We start from the raw sequence: 22,438 nt of genomic DNA, 5'->3' as shown, positions 1-22,438 counted from the left end.
ATAGGTGAAGCTCTAAAATAGGTGACTCCTCCTTCAAATGTGCAAATATCAACATAAGTGTTCATTAACTAGATGGGAGGAATTCTTTCACAATGTGTATGTGTATGTATACGTATATGTATTTGTATATGTATATACAACTCATCATGATATACACTTTAAATATTTTACAATTTTATGTCAATTATACTTCAATAAAGCTGAAAAATGAAAGAGAGATAAAGTCTTTCCCAGACAAAAACTGAAAGTACTCATTACCATTAAACCTGCCTTACAAAAAACGTTTAAGGGAGTTCTTCAAATTGAAATAAAACACACTAAACAGCAACATGAAAGCATAAATCCCATTGGTAAATGTAAAAATATAGAAAAATACAAAAAATGTAGTACCATGATGGTGGTGTTTAAATTACTTTTAACCCTAGTATAAAAGTTAAAATATAAAATTTGTTAATAGATACACAATATAAAAAGAAACAAACTATGACTATAAAAATACGAAAGGGGGGAAGTTGATTGAAGTTAAGTTGTTATTAACTTATAAGAGAGGGTCTTAACTGAAGGATATTGTATGTAAGCCTCGAGCTAACCACAAAAAATAACTATAATACATGCACAAAAGAGAAAGAGAAAGAATCAAAATAACCACTATAAAAAAAATCAAATGGCAAAGGAAGACTGCATGAGAGGAAGAGAGAAAACAATTGCAAAACAGACAGATAACAATTAACAAAATGGAATTAGAAAGCCCTCATCTATCAATAATTAGCTTTAAACGTAAATAGATAAACTCCCCAATCAAAAAGCCTAGAGTACCTGAGTGGATTTTTAAAAATACAAGATCCAATGATATGCTGTCTACAAGAGACTCATTTTTAATTTAAAGACACACATAGTCTGAAAAGTAAGGGGTGGAAAAAGATATTCATGCAAATGGGAACCAAAAAAAGCAGGCCTGCCTATAAGTATATCAGAGAAAATAGACTTTAAGTCAAAAACTGTCTCTAGAGACAAAGAAGGTAATTATATAATGATAAAAGAGTAAATTCAACAGGAAGGCATAACAATTATAAATACATATGTACCCAACCACAGAGCACCTAAATATGTAAAGCAAATAATGACAGATCTGAAAGAAATTGACAGCAATATAATGTCACACTTAACACAGAGAACATGCAGACAGAAAACCAATAAATAGCTGACTTGAACAACACTATAAACTAAATGAACTCAACAAACATAGCAGAACGTTTTACCTAACATCAGAAGAATATCCATTCTTCTCAAGCCAATACAAAACATTTTCCAGGATAGATCACATTAGGTCACAAGACAAGTCTTATCAAATTTAAGAAGATAAAAATCACTTCAAATATCTTTTCTGACCACAATGGAATGAAACTAGAAGTCAGTAAAAGCAAGACAACAGAAAAAAATTTAGAAATATGCAGAAACGAAACAACACACTCTTCAACAACTAATTCAAAGAACAAAAAAGAATTTGAAAAGTATTGTGATGAAAATGAAAACACAGCATAACAAAACTCATGGGAAATAGCAAAAGCAGTAAAAAGAAAGGGAATAGTAAAGATTAGAGCAAAATTAAATCAAATAGAAAACAGGAAAACAATAGAAAAATGAAACTAAGAGTTGGTATTTTGAAAACATAAACGAAATTGACAAACCCTTAGCTAGAATTGAAAAAAAATAATAAAAGACTCAAATAAAATTATAAATAAAATGGGAGACATTACAACAGATACCTCAAAAATAGAAAGAGACATAAGGGACTATTATAAACAATTATACTCCAAAGAGAATCACCTACAAAAAATGGATAAGTTCTTAGAAACATACAACCTACCAAAACTGAATCAAGAAAAAATAAAAAGCCTGAACAAACCAAAAGCAAATAAGGAGATTGAATCAGTAACCAAAAATCTTTAAACAAAGAAAGCCCAGAACCACACAGTTTTATAGATGAGTTCTACCAAACATTAAAAGAATTAATACCGATATTTAAACTTTTCAAAAAAAAATGAGAAGGGGCCCTTCCAAACTTCATTTATGAAGCCAGCATTACCCTGACACTAAAATGAAAAATACCACAAGAAAACTACAATCAATGTCCCTGATGAACATAAATATAAAAATCTTCAATAAAAAAACTAGCAAATTGAATTCAACAGCACATTAAAAAGATAATAAACAACTTCTGGCCAAGAGAGGTGTAGGTAGACACACTGTGCCTCCTCGCACAACCAAAAGAAGGACAACAGCAATTTAAAAACAAAAAACAACCAGAACTGAGAGATAATCGAACTGTATGGAACTCCAACGACCAAGGAGATAAAAAAGAAACATTCATGCAGACCAGTATGAGGGGCGGAGACGGGCAGCTGGGGCGGAGAGGACTCGCAGCAAGGCGGCGGCTGGTGGACCAAGCGAGGTGGTGGATTGTGTCGAACAGTGGGCAAAGCTGCAGCTGGCAGCGAGGCAGCAGCTGGTGGACCAGGCAACAGACCTCACAAGCCAGGGCTCCAGCACAGGGAAATAAAGCCTCAAACCTCTGAGTGAAAACACCTGTGGGGGTTGAGGCAGCAGCAGGAGAAACTCCCAGCCTCACAGGAGGGTTTGTTGGAGAGACCCACAGGGCCCTAGAATGTACAAAAAAACCCTCACACCTGGGAAGCAGCACCAGAAGGGCCCAATTTGATTTTGGGCAGTGGAGGGAGTGACTGAAAACCGGCAGAGAGTGGAGCAAGTGCTATTGCTCCCTCTCCGCCCCTCCCCCACATACAGCATCACAGCGCAGAGACCAGCGTTACGCCGCCCTGGTGAATACCCAAGGCTCTGCCCCTTTATGTAACAGGCGCGCCAAGACAAACAAAATGGCCCAAATGAAAGAACAGATCAAAGCTCCAGAAAAAATACAACTAAGCAATGAAGAGATAGCCAACCTATCAGATGCACAGTTCACAACACTGGTAATCAGGAAGATCACAGAATTGGTTGAATTTGGTCACAAATTAGATGAAAGAATGAAGGCTATGCTAAGAGAAACAAAGGAAAATGTACAGGGAACAAATAGTGATGGGAAGGAAACAGGAACTCAAATCAACGGTGTGGACCAGAAGGAAGAAAGAAACATCCAGCCAGAAAAGAATGAAGAAACAAGAATTCAAAAAAATGAGGAGAGGCTTAGGAACCTCCAGGACATCTTTAAACATTCCAACATCCGAATTATAGGGGTACCAGAAAGAGAAGAGAAAGAGCAAAAAAATGAAAACTTATTTGAACAAATAATGAAGGAGAACTTCCCTAATCTGGCAAAGGAAATAGACTTCCAGGAAGTCCAGGAAGCTCAGAGAGTCCCAAAGAAGCTGGACCCAAGGAGGAACACACCAAGGCACATCATAATTACATTAGCCAAGATTAAGGATAAGGAGAACCTTAGAAGCAGCAAGAGAAAAGGACACAGTTACCTACAAAGGAGTTCCCATAAGACTGTCAACTGATTTCTCAAAAGAGACCTTACGGGCAAAAAGGGGGTGGAAAGAAATATTTGAAGTCATGAAAGGCAAGGACCTACATCCAAGATTACTGTATCCAGCAAAGCTATCATTTAGAATGGAAGGGAAGATAAAGTGCTTCTCAGATAAGGTCAAGTTCAAGGAGTTCATCATCACCAAGCCCTTATTATATGAAATGTTAAAGGGACTTATCTAAGAAAAAGAAGATAAAAAATATGAACAGTTAAAATGACAGCAAACTCACAGTTATTAACAACCACACCTAAAACAAAAACAAAAGCAAACAACTAGAACAGGAACAGAGCTACAGAAATGGAGATCACATGGAAGGTTATCAACAGGGGAGGGGGAGAGAGGGGGAAAGGTACAGAGAATAAGTAGCATAAATGGTAGGCAGAAAATAGACAGGGGGAGGGTAAGAATAGTACAGGAAATATAGTAGCCAAAGAACTTTTATGTATAACCCATGGACATGAACTATAGGGGGGGAATGTGGGAGGGAGGGGGTGTGCAGGATGGAATGGAGCGAAGGGGGGAAATGGGACAACTGTAATAGCATAATCAATAAAATATATATTTTTTAAAATAATAAACAATGACTATGTGGGATTTAATCCTGGGAAACAGCCATGGTTAACCATATGCAAATCAATCGATGTGATACACCATATTAACAAAACGGGGGGGGAAAGCATATGATCATTTAATAGACACAGAAAAAGAATTTGACAAAATTCAACACCGATTTATGATTAAAACTCTCAACAAAATAGTTATTTTAAAAAACTTATCTCAAGGCCATATATGAAAAGCCCACAGCTAACATCCTAATCAATAAGAAAATACTGAAAGCTTTCCTTCTAAGATCTGGTACAAAGTAAGAATGTCCACTCTCACCATTTCTCTTCAACATATTACTGGAAATTCTAGCCAGAGCAATTATACAAGAAAAAGAAATAAAAGGCACCTAAATCAGAAAGGAAGAAATAAAAGTATCTCTATTTTCAAATGACATAATTAAAAATGTAGAAAATTCTAAAAGCTCAACAGTGAGAAAAAAAAACAGAACTAATAAATGAATTCAGTAAAGTTGTAGGATACTAAATCAACATACAAAAATTATTCACATTTCTGTACACAAACAATAAACTATCCAAAGAAGAAATTAAGAAAACTATTTTATCCACATAGCAACAAAAAAACCCAAAATGCTTGAAATAAACTTAACCAAATGGAAGAAAAAATTATACATTCAAAATTATAAAACATTGATGAAGTAAATTTAAAAAGACAGATAAATAGAAAGACATTCCATGCACATGTATCATGTAAGTTAATGTTTTGTGTCCATACTACCCAAAGTAGTCTATAAATTCGATGCAATTCCTATCAAAATACCAATAGCATTCTTTACAGAAATATAAAAACAATCCTAAAATTCATATAAAATCACAAAAGACCTTGAATAACCAAAGCCATCTTAAGCAAGAGCAAAGCTGTAAGCACCACACTTTCTGGTTTCCAAATATATTATATAAAACTATAGTAATCAAAACAGTATGATTCATAAAAAGAGATATATAGACTAGTGAATCCGAATAGAGAACTGAGAAATAAATTCACTTATCTGTAATCAACAGATGTTCAACAAGGGTGTCAAAAATAGTCTCTTCCATAAATGGTGTTGGCATAACTAAATATCCACATGCAAAAGGATGAAATTGGACCCTTATCTCATTCCATACACAAAAATCAACTTCAAATGTAGTAATGACTTAAGCATAAAACATGAAACCATAAAACTGTTAGAAGAAAACATAGGGAAAAATTTTCTTGAAGTTGGTTTAAGCAATTTTAAATATGACATGAAAATCACAGGCAACAAAAGCAAAAAAGACATGTGGGATTGCACCAAACTGAAAAAGCTCCTGAACAGCAAAGGAAACCACCAACAAATTGAAAAAGGCAATCTATGGAAGGGGAGAAAATGTTTAAAAACCCCCTGGCTGGTGTGGTTCAGTGGATTGAACGCCAGCCTGCAAACCAAAGAGTTGCTGGTTCGATTCCCGGTGGGGGCACATGCCTGGGTTGAGGGCCAGGTTTTCTCCCACTCTTTCTCCTTCCCTTCCCCCTGTCTTAAATAAATAAATAAAAATTAAAAAAAAAGAAAATGTTTACAAACCACATATCTGATACGAGGTTAATATCCAGAATATACAAGGAATTCATATAACTCAATGCAAAAAAGAAGAAAGATTTTAAAATGGGCAAAGGACCTGAATATACATTTCTCAAAAGAAGACATAAAATGAACAAGAGGCAAGTGAAAATATTCTCAATATCACTAATCATCAGGAAAATGCAAAATCATAATGTTCTTATTTATTTGCAGTGAAAAAGGGTAAGAGTTTCCACAGCTGTTAGAATGGCTATTATCCAAAAGACAAGAGATTTTTTTTTAAATGTTGGCAAGGTTATGGAGAAAGGAAAACCCTTGTACACTATTTTTGGTACAGCCATTATAAAAAACAGTGTGGATATTCCTCAAGAAATTAAAAACAGAACTGCCTATGATCTAGCAATCCCACTTCTAGGTGTAAATGCATTAGCAGCAAACCAGCACGTGGTGTTAGACCACCGGAGTCAGACCAGCCCTCCGTTCCGTAACCTTGGTTCTTGAATTCTGGCTGAGAAAGAATTCAGAGCGAAGACTCAAAGTATAAGAACAAGTGTATTTAGAAAGTCATAGAGATAGAAGAAGTGAGCTATAGAAGAAATGGGATCAGGTAACAAGTTACAGAGGCGAAAAAAGGGCCCTTGGAGCTTAGGAAAAAGAGGAAGGCAAGGAAAAGGCATCTGAGGAAAGGGGTTGGGGAAAGACATCAGTGTGCTCTGTAGAGAGACAATGAAAACAGAGTATCAAAAGATACCTTCACTCTCACGTTCACTGCAGCATTATTCACAATAGCCAAGATATGGAAACAACCCAAATGTCCACTGATGAATAAATGGATAAAGCAAAAGTGGTGTATGTAAACACAATAAAATATTATTCAGCCTTAGGAAATAAGGAAATCTTGACATTTATGACAACGTGGGTGAACCTAAAGGACATTAAACTAACTGTAATGAGCCACACAGACAAATACTACAGGATCTCACATATGTGGGACCTAAAAGTCATATTCTCAGAAGTAGAGAGTAGAATGGGGGTTGCTAGGGGTTCAGGAGAGGAGGAAATGGGAATATGTTGTTCAAAGGGTACAAAGTTTCAGTTATGCAAGATAAGCACTTTCTGAAACCCTAATATAAGGCAATGTGAACATAGTTAACAATGCTGTATTGTGTACTTGAAATTTGCTAACAGGGTAGATCCACAAAAGGAAGGAGGGTGGAAAAAGAGAGAGAGAAGAAATGAGGTGATAGATATGTTAATTAACTTGATTGTGGCAATTACTTCACAATGTACACATATGTCAAAACATCAAGTTGTTCACCTTAAATATACCGACTCTTTAAAAAAGATTTTATTTATTTATTTTTAGAGAGGGGAAGGGTGGGAGAAAGAGAGGGAGAGAAACATCAATGTGTGGTTGCCTCTCATGCGCCCCCTACTGGGGACCTGACCCACAAACCCAGACATGTGCCTTGACTGGAAATTGAACGGGCAACCTTTTGGTTTGTAGGCCAGCACTCAATCCACTGAGCCACACCAGCCAGGGCAAATGTACATATTTTTTATTTGTCAGCTATATCTCAGTAAAGATGGAGGGAAAAATGGTGGTACTATCACATAGGATTATATATGGAAAGTGCTTAGCAGAATGCTTCCTATATTCAAGTCATCAGCAAATACCAAATAGCAATAGTAATAATATGTGTGAGATACTGTGAATTTGAAGAATTATGTTCAACCTGCAGTGACTTAAGAGGGCTTCACCCTCAAGGAGACAGCAGACCATTGAAGCAGTGAACACCAAAGCTCTGTAGGTACCATACTCAGGGTATGCTGCACCATGACAGTGAGGCCGGTTTAGATCCTGTTTGACTATGCTGAATTTTTTATTCTAAAAATAAAAGTCTTTTCAAAGAGGGAGACAACAAGCATTTACTTGAGATCAATAAGAATAGCTATACGGGAACACTACTTTGAAATGCCTTCTATTTTTAGGTTAACTCTACACAGTTCTGTTCAGTAGTGAACAGTTATGTTTAGGGTTGGTGCATATTGAACAAAGCCCATGAGTTTAATATGGAAGTATGTAAAGGATTCCATAAGTGGCCTCATTTGTAATTGTAGAGTAGGAAAAAACTTTTCCTCTATTCTCCTAGGTTTGATAGTTGGGTCTATGAAATAAACTGGCACAACCTGCAGACTAACAGGAGGAAAGATATAAAAATGTATTTATATTTAATATGTGTACAGGGACATCACAGGAAAACAAAAGTAAATGCCCCCGCCCCCAAAGGGCGAGATTTGGGAACTTATACACTGCCTTAATAAGAGGCAAGGGAGGGAGGGAAGATGTAGACAGTTTAGGAAAGAGTAATGTTTTTTAAAAGTTGGATGGGCCCTAAGAAGAAGAAATGGGAGATATGATACTTTGTGACAAAGTTTGTCTGGTTGTTACTTCTAGTACCTCCTTTGTGATAAGAGTTAATCCTCACCAGTTGCTGAGACTCCTGGGGAGGAAATTTATGACAATTAAGTTTCTTTTGGAAGATCTATCTGTAGGCAGATAAGGGGAGTTCAGAGAAAGCCTCTCTATATGCTATTTGTCAGAATAATCAATCTTACATCTCAGAATAATCAATAGGCCAAAGCAGTATCTTTTAGGGTGGCATGTCCAGAATTCCTTATAATCATCTTGGAGCCTGTGGACAGTGTGGTAATGAGGTTCCACAGCTGGGTTTGTAACATGTTTTCTGGCTCAGTGTGTTTCCTTCGACCGTAGGACGACAGGAGGTGTAAGAGTGAGTTGGGGACTGCACTAAAATGGAGTTAGAAAGAGCCCCCTCATGGATGCGGACCCATCACTGCTCTAAAACGTGTGTGTGTTGTGGACAAGGAAAGGGAGGGGTTCTGTATTAAAACTGAAAAGTCCAGTGATGAAATGTAACCTCACAGGGTGTTCTGATCATAAATTCCTGACTGGGAAGGTCATGGTGGGTAGTCACGTTTCAAGCATACAATGTTTTCAGTAAGAAGTTTGTCTTTGTCTAAGCAAGCCCTGTCCATTGTTCTTGTGCATCTAGGTTAACACACCTTGGATATACCAGAGTAATCCTCTTTAGACCCTCTGGAAGCAACCATCCTCGAGAAAGCACATAATTTCCCTGGCCAGGTTAGCTCAGTTGGTTAGAGAGTTGTCCCAATATATGAAGGTTGTGGGTTCCGTCCCTGGTCAAGGCACATACCAAAACCAATGGATGCATAAAAAAGTGGAAACACAATTGATATCGCTGCCCCTCTCTCTCTCAAAAATCAACAAATTTTAAGAAATGAAATAAAAAAGAAAGCATAAAACCTTGTTAACTATCTTATAATCAGTCTGTGCCTTGCTTTCTCCCATATCTCCCATTTCTCCCATGTAATCTCCTCACATTCCCTCCATAGTTCCAAATGCACACAGAAAACTGCAAAACTGTCACTTTGCAGCATTTGAGATCTTGCTTCCCAGCAATTGTCAGTTTTGGCTCAAATAAACTCTTACAAAATTTTTCAAAAAAAATCTTACATTATAAAATATCCCCAAATCCCCATGATAATTGTGAAACAATAGTCAGCTCCAACTGTCCTAATGCAGCATATTCTTGCATCATGGTTTCAAACTTTTTAGCTCATAATCTCTCTAAAAGATTTTTGAAAAACTATGTACCTCTTCATATTTTAGGTGTGCTTTATTTTTACAGGTTTTTTAGTTTTATTTCTTAATATTAGAAAAGAAATTTATACATGTCATGAAATAAAATAAGTGAGGTCTGACTAATTGGAGGAAATATTTCATAATATGACTTCATAAATATGTTTTAACTCTCTCATTGACTAAAGTATAGCTATCTGTAAACCCATCTCAGAAACAGCCATTGCCTCTGTTAAGAATTGAAGTTAGTTTCCTGGCTCTACAAGACTGTGTTGGAAATTCAACATAATACATTTGACTAGTTCATACTTTTCAAAGAACGCTTCATACTCTTATTTCTCCTGATGGGCTTTATCCCTTCACTATCATCTGATGGGAGAACCACTACTCTTTTTTTAATAACATTTTTATTTTTAATTACAATTGGCATACAATATTAGTTTCAGGCATACAGCATAATGATTAGGCATTTATGTAACTTATAAAATGATCACCCCAATAAATCTAGTACCCATCTGACACCATAGTTGCTATAATATTATTGACTATATTCCCTATGCTATACTTTACATCCCATGGCTGTTTTCATAACTGGCAAATTGTATGTTTTAATTCATTCACCTTTTTCTGCTATCCCCCTAAGCCCCTTCCCATATGGCAATCATCAGTTTATTCTCTGTATTTATGAGTATACTTCTGTTTTGTTTCTTCATTTATTGTTTTTTTTTTTAGATTCCACATATAAGTGAAAACATATGGTATTCGTCTTTCTCTGTCTGACTTATTTCACTTAGCATAATATCCTCCAGGTCCATCTATGTTGTCACAAATGGCAAGATTTCATTTTTTTATTGGCTGAGTAATAGTCCATTGTATATAGGTACCAGTTCTTTCTCTAATTGTCTATTGATGGACACTTAGGCTGCTTCCATATCTTGGCTATTGTAAATAATGTTGCAATGAACTTAGAGGTGCACATACCTTTCCAAGTTAATATTTTAATTTTCTTCTAATGAATACCCAGAGTGGAGTTGCTGGGTCATATGGTAGTTCTATTTTTAATTTTGGGGGGAACCTCCATACTGTTTTCCATAGTGGTTGTATCAATTTACAGGCCCACCAACAGTGCACAAGTGTTCCATATTATCCACATCCTCACCAACACTTATTGTTTGTTTAGTGAAGATAGCCATTCTGACAGCCATGAGGTGATATCTCATTGTGGTTTTGATTTTCATTTCCCTGATGATTAGTAATGTTGACCATCTTTTCATATGTCTATTGGCCATCTGTACAGCTGCTTTGGAGAACTGTTCGGTCTTCTGCCTATTTTTAATTGTTTGGGGGGAGTTGGTGTTAAGGTACACAAGTTCTTAATAAATTTTAGATATTAACCCCTTGTCAGATGTGTAATTGGAGAATATTTTCTCCCATTCATTAGGTTGTCTTTTTGTTTTGCTGATGGTTTCCTTTGCTGTGCAAAAAATTTTTAGTTTTGTGTAGTTCCATTTGTTTATTTTTTCTTTGTTTCCTTTGCCCAAGGAGACATATTCAAAATATCATTAGTAAAAATGATGTAAGAGAATTTACTGCCTATGTTTTCTTCTAGGATTGTTATGGTTTGGGGTCTCACATTTAACTCTTTAATTCATTTTTAGTTTTTTCTTGTATGTGCTATAAGAAAATGATCCATTTTCATTTTTTGCATGTGTCCATCCAACTTTTTTCACACCATTTATTGAGGAGATTATCTTTACTCCATTGTGTATTCTTGCCTCCCTTGTCATAGATTAATTGGCCGTAGAAGTGTGGTTTTATTTCTGGGTTCTCTATTCTTCTCCATTAAGGTATGTGTGTTTTTTATGCCACTACCATGCTGTTTTGATTACTATGGTCTTGTAGTATAGTTTGATATCTGGTAGCTTGGTACATCCAACTATGTTCTTCTTTCTCAAGATTGCATTGGCTCTTTGGGATCTCTGGAGAACAACTACTGTTGAGTCTTGATAGCCTTTATAGAGGTATCAAAAGGAAGATGGCCACACATAAGTTTTCCTAAAGTTGACTCTCCTGTTTCTCAAGATTTTCCCATATATTTAGACTTTCTGGTTTTAATTCAGCCCACCACTTAACAGCTCTCCTCTTTCAGAGAAATTACTCAATTCTTGAAATAAGGGAAGGCTATAATTTCCCACATAACCAATGAACAGAAAACAATATTCGTGTATTTATAGACTGTTTCAAAAGAAGAAAGAGAAAAAGGCAGAGAAAAATGGAGATACTTGTCAAGTGCTATAACTGATAAGATCACTGGTTCTTGGGTCGTAGAGGAAATATTGACCAAGTCTGAAACTTGATTGGTTGCTATCAAACGATTATTCAGATAACTTAAAAACTGTTAGGCAACATTCACACCCACTAATTCTCCTAAACCAACATCCCAGAAAGAGTTAAAATCTACATTTGTACTTCAGTGAAGGGAAGGCCACAGAATTCTTGAGCTAGAAATATTTTGAAGATATCTAGCCACTACTTCATTTTCAGGTGGTAAGAAAATGTGAAAATATGAGAAGTGTTTTTTCAACATCTTTTAAAACCAATTATCATTGCATTATGATTATAAATAAATGAAAATAAATGATATATTGTGCAGAAAGGAAATGGGAAATAAAAGAAGAATCTCTTCTGGTGCACTCTTCCTGCTGAGGTACAAATTAAGCACTTTTTTTTTTTCCACAGCCAGGTTTCAAAGTGCCGGTACAGCAGAAACTCTTTGTTGTAAAAATGTTAGACACAGTATTTACCATAAAAGGTTAACAGTGATATGTTAGGATTTTGTTGTTCAATCAGGTAACATGATTACATTCTAAGGAGTCTGTGAGTGATTTAATTAGTTTAGAGTCCAAAACAATAAAACCAATAAAGTTAACCCCCATATTGTTCAGCTACTTAGGCACTGTTCCACAGCTTAAGTCTGCTCCCCGACCTTGACCAGTCTTTTCAGAATGTGCATTAGGTTTAAGAAATAACTCAGTAAGCAAGTGCAGATCATGCAACAGAAATTCGTTCACCATGGCTGGAAAAGCATCTCAAACCTTCTAAGGAAAGTACATACTAAGTGATAGAGTCATAGAACAGTAGGCTTACACAGGAGCTTTGAGATCATTTAATAGGAGCCTTCACTTTACTCATTACAAAGCATAGTATTAAAGAAGTTTAATAATTTGTTCAAGGTAAGTGAGTGGCAAAGCTTGAAATAAAACTTCTGGGCATTCTGAGTATTATGTGCTTCAACTGTAAAATACACATACTCACCTCATTGAGTGACTGTGGAATTTAAACAAAGTAATACAGATGAATGCACTATTTTAAAGTTACCGAAACATTGTAATAAAAAGTGGCATAGGATCTTGTAAAGAGAAATTGAATTAAATCCTAGTTTAACCATTTACAGGATGACTTTGGCAGGTCCCTTCTCATCTCTGAGCCGGAGCTTCTTTATCTTCAAAAAAGAAAATAATAAACTACTCCGCCAACCTCATATCACGGCAAGGATCAAATAAGGCAGACAATAATACTTGGTAAAGGTCATAGTAAAGTGTAAAGGGCCATGGCAGTGAAAGACAAATGTAACTAATGTTCCACGTGGCCTAACCTATGCAAATTATTACAAAGAAACAGGGGTCCAGTAAAAGATACACCCATATGCACATGTGCACACACACTTGTTAGTGTCTGTCTGTTTTTGATGTTCCACCTTAGCCTTCCTAGTAGATGAGAAGTGGTATCTCAATGTGGTTTTGATTTGCATTTCCCTAATCACTAATAATACTGTGTCTTTTTATGTGCTTATTGACCATTTGTATATCAATACAAATTTCTATTCAATTCCTTTCCTCATTTTTGAACTGGATTCTTTGCCTTCTAATTGTAAGTTATAAATACTTTTTGTGTACTAGATAAAAATTCTTCATCAGAAATGTGATTTGCAAATATGTCCTCCCATTCCATTGGTTGTCTTTTTACTTTCTTGATGGTATCATTTGCAGGACAAAAGTTTTCACTTTTATGAAGTTCCAGTTAAGTGGTGTTTTTGTTCTGTAGCTTGTGCTTTTAATGTCTATTTTTCAATTTGTCTCTCATTCAAATATGTGTACACAAGACAGAGAGGTTTAAAACGAGTCCAGGGGCCAGACACTACCTGCTCCAAAGCTGTCCTAGCCACACTGGATCTTGGCTAGACATCAGGGACAGATCAAAACTCAACACTAAGCGAATTCCTTGATTTACTTTTTTCTTTTTCATTTTTTAGTTTATCGATTTCTATGTTCTCCCATAATCCTACCCCTCCACGTCCACCATATTCCACCCTTAATCTTTGCTGGAGCCCTTTTTAAAAGGCTCCAACATTATCACAACTAAACTAAAGGAAAAGGCTACATCTCTGCCAAGATACGTTGAGAAACCAGCATATGTTCTCATAATTCAGTATGTTCTCAATTATCAAGATGTATTTGTGGTACACCTTCTACTAGAATGTCCAGAAGGGCCAGAACAGAAAGTGGGGACCCACGACAGGCAGAAATGGGTAGAACCATGACTGTTTTTCTTTTCTTGTATGAGTACCAAAATTGCAAGAAGAAATAATATCTAAATGCCTGACAGAAGAGTCAGAAAAGTAAATATAAGAATTCAAGCTTTGTGCAGTGGCAGCATCATAGCCAATTAGGTTTATCCAAGGTGTGATCATTGCTAATTGTAAATGGAAGAAAAAAAAAGAACATAGTGACCTATGCTGATTTTGCAAAGGAACAGATTGTTCACCATACTTCAGAGGGTATTAATAGGTATTATCAACCAGTACTTCTTTTCTAAAGCAGCCACAGGTTAACACTACATCCACCTGAAGGAAGATTAGGGTCATCTTAGGATTCTGACTCCAACAAAAGAGAACTGGACTAAACTAGAAAGTTTTAGTCCCAATCCCCTAATTATATAAGAGTATTTGATTGGTCTAAGCTGGTCAAGCCACCACCGCCTCTGCTCCAATCAATGTTGTACATTATGGAGTACACACATGGCTTCCACGGTAAGGAAAGCTGAAAAGATACATAAGATGAGAACAGGTTACATAAGGGTCACTACCTGGTGAGAAGAGTAGCAGTTGTTTCTCGGGTTACATAATCTCTGGGCAAGTCCACAGTCTATAAAGTTAATATACATATTTTAATAAGTTTGTCCCATTAGAATCAGCAGGGTTTTTTCTAACTTTTGCATGCATGCACACACATACACATTCCTATAGATCTGTTAAATTATCATTGCAATTATGAGATTTAAAATACTTCTTTAATAAATGCATATCTATGTTTAGTTCTTTCTCTAAACACACCAAGTTTTCCCATAACACAAAATAACTCCAAATTTGGAGGGCTTTTGTGTTGTAAAGTTATACTACATTTGACTTTCTCAAGTGAGTAGTTTCAAATTGTACTTTCAACTGGGAGTATGGATCAGTGGTTAAAAACAGGAAGTTTGATGAGTAAAATTGAAACCAGTGAAAATACAGAAGATAATGAGGGAAATTCAGAAAAACCTGAAATTGTCCACAGATGTGACAGTTAAGGAGTGGTTCCTGAGCTTTCCCACATGAACTTGGTAGTGGAAGGCATGATTGCAATATCCTGTCAAACAAGCAGTAAATCAACAGAAGGCAATCAGAGGCTGATTTCACATACTAATTTAAAGTGCTTTCCTTTGTATTTTGGAGATTTAAGTGTTGTGACCCTTGTTCTAGAAATCCTAGAATAATAATTGTCTGAGACCATGACACTAGCAGAATTCTTTAAAAATCAGTTATGCAAATTTTAAGGAAGAGCACCAGAATTCAATGAAAAGCACAATCAAAAAGGCCAAATAGAAATTGTTTCAGGTTCCCCTCAAAAGCAATGTTGGAATCCCCTTAAGTAGCAAAGCCTCTGTACTAGGAGAAACTAAAGTGAAGCAGAGAACAGCATCGTGCCAATAATTCATTTTTATGGCTCAGAAAGTATAAACAACTATTTGGGAACATGAAGTTAACTAGACTTTTTTGAACTTTCATTTGAACTAAAACATCAGTATTAATAACTTGGCCATTCTCCTCAGTCTTTGCTTCCTATACGTGTGATAGTGTATTTGATGGTAAAATTATGGATAAATAAATTTTCACTGAGGTATTGGCATGTACCTACAGCTAAGACACAAATCTTCAGGAGGGTGATGATGGTGGCTGAGCCATCGTAAACCCCAAAGGCCCAAGCAATTTCTGCAAAATTCACCAAAAGCATACTTCCTGAGAGCTTTCTCCTAATTTTTCAAAACGTGTTCAGTAGAACTATTCATTATATAATAATATTAATAACTATTAATAATATTAAGAACTATTATCTTAAACATGTGTTTTACTCTTCTTTTTCTACAAGTTCTTGATAACATGGAACTTTTTCAACCACATAGATGTAAGCTGTCTCAACTAGAAGAAAGGCCTGGTTCATCTTGAAGAACTTTTTAAAATCATACATCATATGGCTGCTCAAAGACCTCCTGGGAAATATATCAGGTTCTTATTTAATGATTTCAGGCTGTGAAACCAATGGCTTCTGGAAGGGTAAGATATGACTGTTATCCCATCTCAGCCAAGGCAAGCCTATTGGTCCCGATGTGACGGAGTGATCTGGCAAAGCTAGACATTTTCTGAGGTGCTGACCTTCCTCTTGGATTTCACCCTTAGAGAAATTCTGTCACCCTACTGAAGACTTGGAAAAGTTCTCTCACAAACTGTAGGCCACAAATAACAGGGTTTTATTGAGATCACTAGATACTCAGTCCTTATAGTCTTCAAACCCTTAGACCCCTCCATGTCCTTAGGCTGCTTTAGCTCTGCTTATGTCAAAGTGACAAGTGACCTTACACAGTGAGAAGAGGAGTACCGAGATCGCATCAGCCTGCCTGACACATGCCGGGATTTGGGCCGCTCCTCTGATGACTTAGAGCTCCTTTTCAGGACACTGTCATTTCCTCTCTTTACCACATCTCATTCTTGCCAGGGCGTTTCCTCTATTTTCAAATACAAGGCAGTTTGCCAGCGTAGCTTTTGCCTTAGAATATTAATCATTATGCTCTGCCAAGAATTAGAATGGGATTAGAGTGGAGACTGCTTTTAAAATCCCCTCACACTGTCAGTAGTCTTAGTTATTGCTGTTTTTCTCAGGAATTATACTTCATTTCCTATTTTTGTGACCCAATCAGAAAGTAATTATCTCATTCTCCAAATGACTGCCTTTCTTTTTTCTTCTCCTTATTATTATTCCTCTTTTCTCTTTTGCTTCTCATAAACAGCGGTTCTGTTGTATATAAAGCATTCACTTGTACAAATGGGTCAGTATATCAAAGTTTTATTACTTCAATTAAACCAAAAGTTATTGAGGGCCAACAGCACTAGCTACTTCAAAAAAACAGATATATTAATTAGACACAGTCTCAAAAAGCTGTTGTCTCATGGAGGGAGAATGGGTAAGTGTGAACAGTATATAAGTAACCACTAAAATGGGGCATAATGTGAGGATAATAAGTGCAGAGTCTGTGTGGGGTCAAAAGAGAGAGAAGTTCCAAGTGTTCGGGCAATCAGGGAAAAGCATTGTGGTAGAAATGGGTTTGGCAGACAGAGACTACTTGGGTACCATCCAGACCCAGGTGGGAAGGACATGTGAACAGAAAAGTAAGGACACGTGAAAGGAAGACAACGGTACCACTTGGCCAAAACATAGGCCATGTGTAGGAAAATTTTGACATACGAGATAACTTTGAAGATAACTTGGACTGTAAGTTCTCCTACTTCATTTTCTGGGAAATAATGAAACCATGAAGATTTCTGAGCAGGGCAGTGACTTAGTCTGAGAATGTCTCAGGAAGGAGAACCAGCCAAAAGTTTATAAGGTCAACCGAAATATCCAGGGCAGGAGCTAGGGCCATGTAGGGGTCATATCAGTTGTCCAGACAATAGACAATGCAGGTCTGAACTGAGGAGGAAATGACAAAAGGGAGGAAGGAGAAAACATCTGTGATGAATGCCTACATGTCAGAAATGGCATGAGGTACCTTGATAAACATGATTCCATTTAAAGAAAAAGAAAAGGGGTATGAGAGACATAACCAAGGCTATGGAAAAGAATGGGATTACTATTTCTTGAAGAGTTAGTGTAAAATGCGAAGCTTTCATCCAATCCCCTCAGTTGGCCATGTAGGGGATGTCCTTTTCCCATTTTATAGATAAAAATACCAGCACTCCATGATCATAAGTAGTTTGCTCAAGGCCAAAAGTGTAATAAGTAATATAACCATGACTTGAACCTAGATGTATAGATGCTCTCCCTACCCTGGGTTCCACAAAGCCTACAGAATCCTCAATATTCAATGACTTATTAGGCACAGAGCATGAGAAGTGAGCAAAAATAAAAAATTACTTGTGAGTTTTGAAACATGACTCATTAATAGTGGTGTCACTAATAAAAACAGGGTTTAGAGTTTAGTTAGTGTATGTTAACGAGCTTACTTTTAAGTATGCTGAGTTTGAAGTCCTGGCTTATTATTTAAGAAAATTTTAGCAGCAGTTGGAAATTGCTAGATTGTGGAATCATCAGGAGAAAGATTGTGAGGTGAAGGGAGAAGAGATTAAAGGTAAGGCAATGTGAGGGGTGAGGAGTTACCGGAAACCGAGAATGGGGAGAAGAGAATATCTTCAATGTGGAGCAGAACGAGGAAGAACATGCAGCTAGTTAATGCAAGAGTGAGACAGAAGTTCTCAGAAAAAATGAAAGAACCAGCAGAATGTGGCACCACAGAGGCCATAGGAGGAGAGAGTTTCAACAAGTGAAATCTCCACAGTACAAGGTAAACGAGGACTGAGAACAACTTATTAGATTTGTTGGATATGAAACACTCGATGACCTTCCAGAAGGTGATTTTACAAAGGGGTAGAGGTAGAAGCCATATTAAAGGGATTAAGCAGAGAATGAGTGAGAGCAAGAAATGAAAGCAGAATTTGTACTCTTTGAGAAGTTTGGTGGTGAATGGAATATAGGTAAGTAGTGGCCTGATGGAGTAGCAACATCAGAGGAGGGTTACTTCAGGGTAGGGAGGGCCCTGACCCTATTGTGGGCAGAGGAAGAAAGACTGAAGTTGAAAGAAAAATAGGACCTAAAGGGTGAAGTAAAACCAAGACGAGGTAAGTAGTAACAGAATCAAGAGTAGTGTTCTGGCAAGTAAAAGAACAAGGTACTGTCTTCTGAGGTAGGTAAAGGGACCAGAGGGCTTCCCTTCAGGAGACACTGAGAGAATTCACATGGACGGGCCTCATCCTCAGGAAACAGAAGGCAAAGAGTTAATAAGTCAGAGAAAAAGAGGCTTTCCCAAAAAACTTTGGAGTTCATATTATAAAAGGAACAGAAATGTTTACATAGGCCAGAAAATGAAAATTCAGTTTTGAAAAGTTACCAAACTTTAACAACTTCTTCAGCTAATTTCCATAGAATCTAAAATTGTATTCTCTAAAATGGACGTATCTCTTCCCTTGTACTGCATGGTTATAATTTGGCCAAGGAAAACAGTCTTTCTGGTTGTCAGAAATGAAGCAACTCTCTGTACTCTCACCTGTGCTCTTTTGAGAAGTTTCAAGATACTTCAGTGAAGTTTGTTGAAGGAAGTGCTAATTGATGTTTATTTTCAATGGCTGTCAATTATATACTGGTTTTGATTAGTCTACAAGTAACAAATGCCAGCTCTTAACAAAAGCAACAGAACTTTAAAATAAACTCAGCTACTAGAGATATTTTCCTACCTCTTTCCACTCTCACATTTTTTAAAAATTATTTTATTGTTGTTCAATTATAGTTGTCTGCATTTTCTCCACCCCTCTTCCCCCCCAACCCCAGCCAAACCCACCTCCCTCCCTTGCTTCCACCCTCCCCCTTGGTTTTGTCCATGGGTCCTAATAGTAGTTCCAGAAAACCCTTCCTCCCATTGTGCCCTTCCCCCTCCCCTCTGGCTATTATTAGATTGTTCTTAACTTCAATGTCTCTGGGTATATTTTGTTTGCTTTTTTCTTCTGTTGATTATGTTCCAGTTAAAGGTGAGATCATATGGTATTTGTCCCTTACCACCTGGCTTATTTCACTTAGCATAATGCTGTCCAGTTCCATCTATGCTGTTGCAAAGGGTAGGAGCTCCTTCTTTCTCTCTGCTGCATAGTATTCCATTGTGTAAATGTACCATAGTTTTTTGATCCACTCATCTACGGATGGGCACTTAGGTTCCTTCCAGCACTTGGCTATTGTAAACTGTGCTATCAACAATGAGGTGCATAAACCTGGATTGGAAGAATTAACATCATCAAAATGTCCATTCTACCCAAAGCAACTTATAGATTCAATGCAATCCCTATTAAAGTACCAATGACAGATTTCACAGATATAGAACAAACATTTCAGAGATTTATATGAAACCATAAATGACTGCAAATAGTTGCAGCAATTTTGAGAAAGAAGAAAGTGGGAGGGGTCACAATACCTGATATCAAACTGTATTACAAGGCCACTGTAATCAAAACAGCCTCGTACTGGCATGAGAACATACACATAGACCAATGGAACAGAACAGAGAGCCCAGAAATAAACCCAAGTCTCTACGGTCAATTAATATTCGACAAAGGTGGACGAAGCATAAAATGGAGTAAAAATAGCCTCTTCAACAAATGGTGTTGGGAGATCTTAACAGCTACGTGCAAAAAAATGAAACTCAGTCACCAACTTACACCATACACAAAAATAAATTCAAGGTGGATAGAAGACTTAAATATAAATTACGACACCATAAAAGTCCTAGAGGAAAACATCGGCAGGAAAATCTCAGACATTCCATGTAGAAACTCTTCACTGATATGTCCCCTAAAGCAAGGGACATAAAGGAAAGAATAAACAAATGGGACCTCATCAAAATAAAAAGCTTCTGCATGGCTAAAGAAAACAGCATTAAAATACAAAGAGAACCAACAGTATGAGAAAACATATTTGCCAATGATACCTCGGACAAGGGTTTGATCTCCAAAATACATAAAGAACTCACACAACTCCACTCCAGGAAAACAAAAAAAACAATTAAAAAATGGCCAAAGGACTTGAACAGACACTTTTCCAAGGAGTATATACAAAGGGCCCATAGACATATGAGAAGATGCTCAGCATCACTAGCCATCAGAGAGATGCAAATTAAAACCACAATGAGATACCACTTCACACTGGTCAGAATGGCCTTCATAAACAAATCAACATACAAGAGTTGGACAGGATGTGGAGAAAAGGGTACCCTAGTGCACTGTTGGTGGGAATGCAGACTGGTGAAGCCACTGTGAAAAACAGTATGGAATTTCCTCAGAACTAAAAATGGAACTGCCCTTTGACCCAGCAATTCCATTGCTGGGACTATATCCTAAGAGCCCTGAAACACCAATCCAAAAGAACCTATCCACTCGCACATTTAATCACTAAGAGTTCACATTTATTGGTTTGGTATTCCATGTGGGGGGCATAATGTACGTGAATGACATTTAAACAACACAATAACCTTATAGTGTGCTGTAATTTTCATTTTTGTTTTGTATAAAAAATAAGTAACTAAGTCAAGCACCTTCTCCAAGTTCTCCAAGCTAGTAACAGTTGAACCAGCCTCAGTCCTGGACTGACTTAAAACACTGTGTATCTAAAGACTAAATTGCGACACCCCCACAATTCAGTTGCATATTTTGTTATATACAGTTTTTTTCTTCTTATCTAATTTCTCAGGTTCCTAAGAACTCTTTTGTCTGTCTCCCTCCTTATCATAAGGGTATACATTCCTTGAAATCAGATACTAAGTGTAGTATCTTTGGAACAGACTCTGAACATTGGACATCTTAAAAAAATATGAAAGTTAATTGAGGTAAATTAAAACCAATTTAAAAATTATTAATCTTTATTTTTCACCACATCTCCTGTGCTTCCACTATACTTCCTACACTCACTACTCTTCATCTCATGGTTTCAAGAAAATATCCCAGTTTGGGAATGTGAATATTATTATGAAAATAACACTGTAAAATGGCTTCTATAAGCAAGACTGCTGAATTCAAATGTGTAAATGCTTTGAAGAGAGAGTCTTCGGTCAACAATTATCCAGAAGAGTTTGAGGTGAGGATTTCACTCCTTTAGAGCAGATGTTCGCTCTGTTTATTCAAGTGAATACCTTCCATTTGTTTGACCCAGTTCCTGCCCTTTACAAATTCTTAGACAAGTCAGGGAGACAGACAGGTGTCCTGAGATTATAGAACCACCTAGTAATGCCAGAACAGCTGTGGGGACAATAGCTGAACAAGAGTTTGATTGTATTTCATTATTAGTGATATGTATTTCAACCTAACTTCCCAATATGGGCTCATTTCCTTTTTGCATCAACGGGATGCTTCAAGTGAAACCACACAGTGTATTTCATTTCAAAATGAAACTCATGACACAGCGAGGCAGTGAATCATCATCGGAGGCCGTGAAGCTTCAGTCCCAGTGGTTTAAACACAGGCTGAGTCTTTGCACATCGTTCAGACGCACTGTATATTCTGGAGCTGAACATTTTTTTCACCCGTTTTAATATATGTGATGATCGCCAAAGTAGCTAATCTTCGTGCTATAATGATAAAACCTACAACTCTCCACATCTCTGAAAACTGAGTTTGTAACAAGGAGGAAATGAAGTGAGAAAACTATTTTTCTTACTGACCTAGATAACGAAGGACTTTAGAAATTTGATCACGAGCTTTCCCACAGTGACTATTCTCACAGGCTAACCCTGTATTTCTATTTTTACTTTATTGTGTGTCCTACAGAACTTTTGTAAGTTAACAAAGGGCTGTACCTTTTCACTTTGGAAAGTCATTCAGTGAAAAACCAAAAAATCAGTGCTAGGAAATCTTCA

General features: G+C 36.8%; 1 pseudogene; it reads left to right on the top strand.

The window, feature by feature from the left end:
- The first annotated feature begins 14,095 nt into the window (after positions 1-14,095).
- Positions 14,096-14,222, top strand: LOC128780348 (U4 spliceosomal RNA; annotated as a pseudogene).
- Positions 14,223-22,438: the final 8,216 nt, after the last annotated feature.

Source organism: Desmodus rotundus, chromosome 2 (genome assembly GCF_022682495.2).
Source record: "Desmodus rotundus isolate HL8 chromosome 2, HLdesRot8A.1, whole genome shotgun sequence".
In the NCBI taxonomy this organism is placed as follows: domain Eukaryota; kingdom Metazoa; phylum Chordata; class Mammalia; order Chiroptera; family Phyllostomidae; genus Desmodus; species Desmodus rotundus.
The sequence above is the reverse complement of the archived record's forward strand: the minus strand, read 5'-3'. Positions and strand labels throughout refer to the sequence as shown.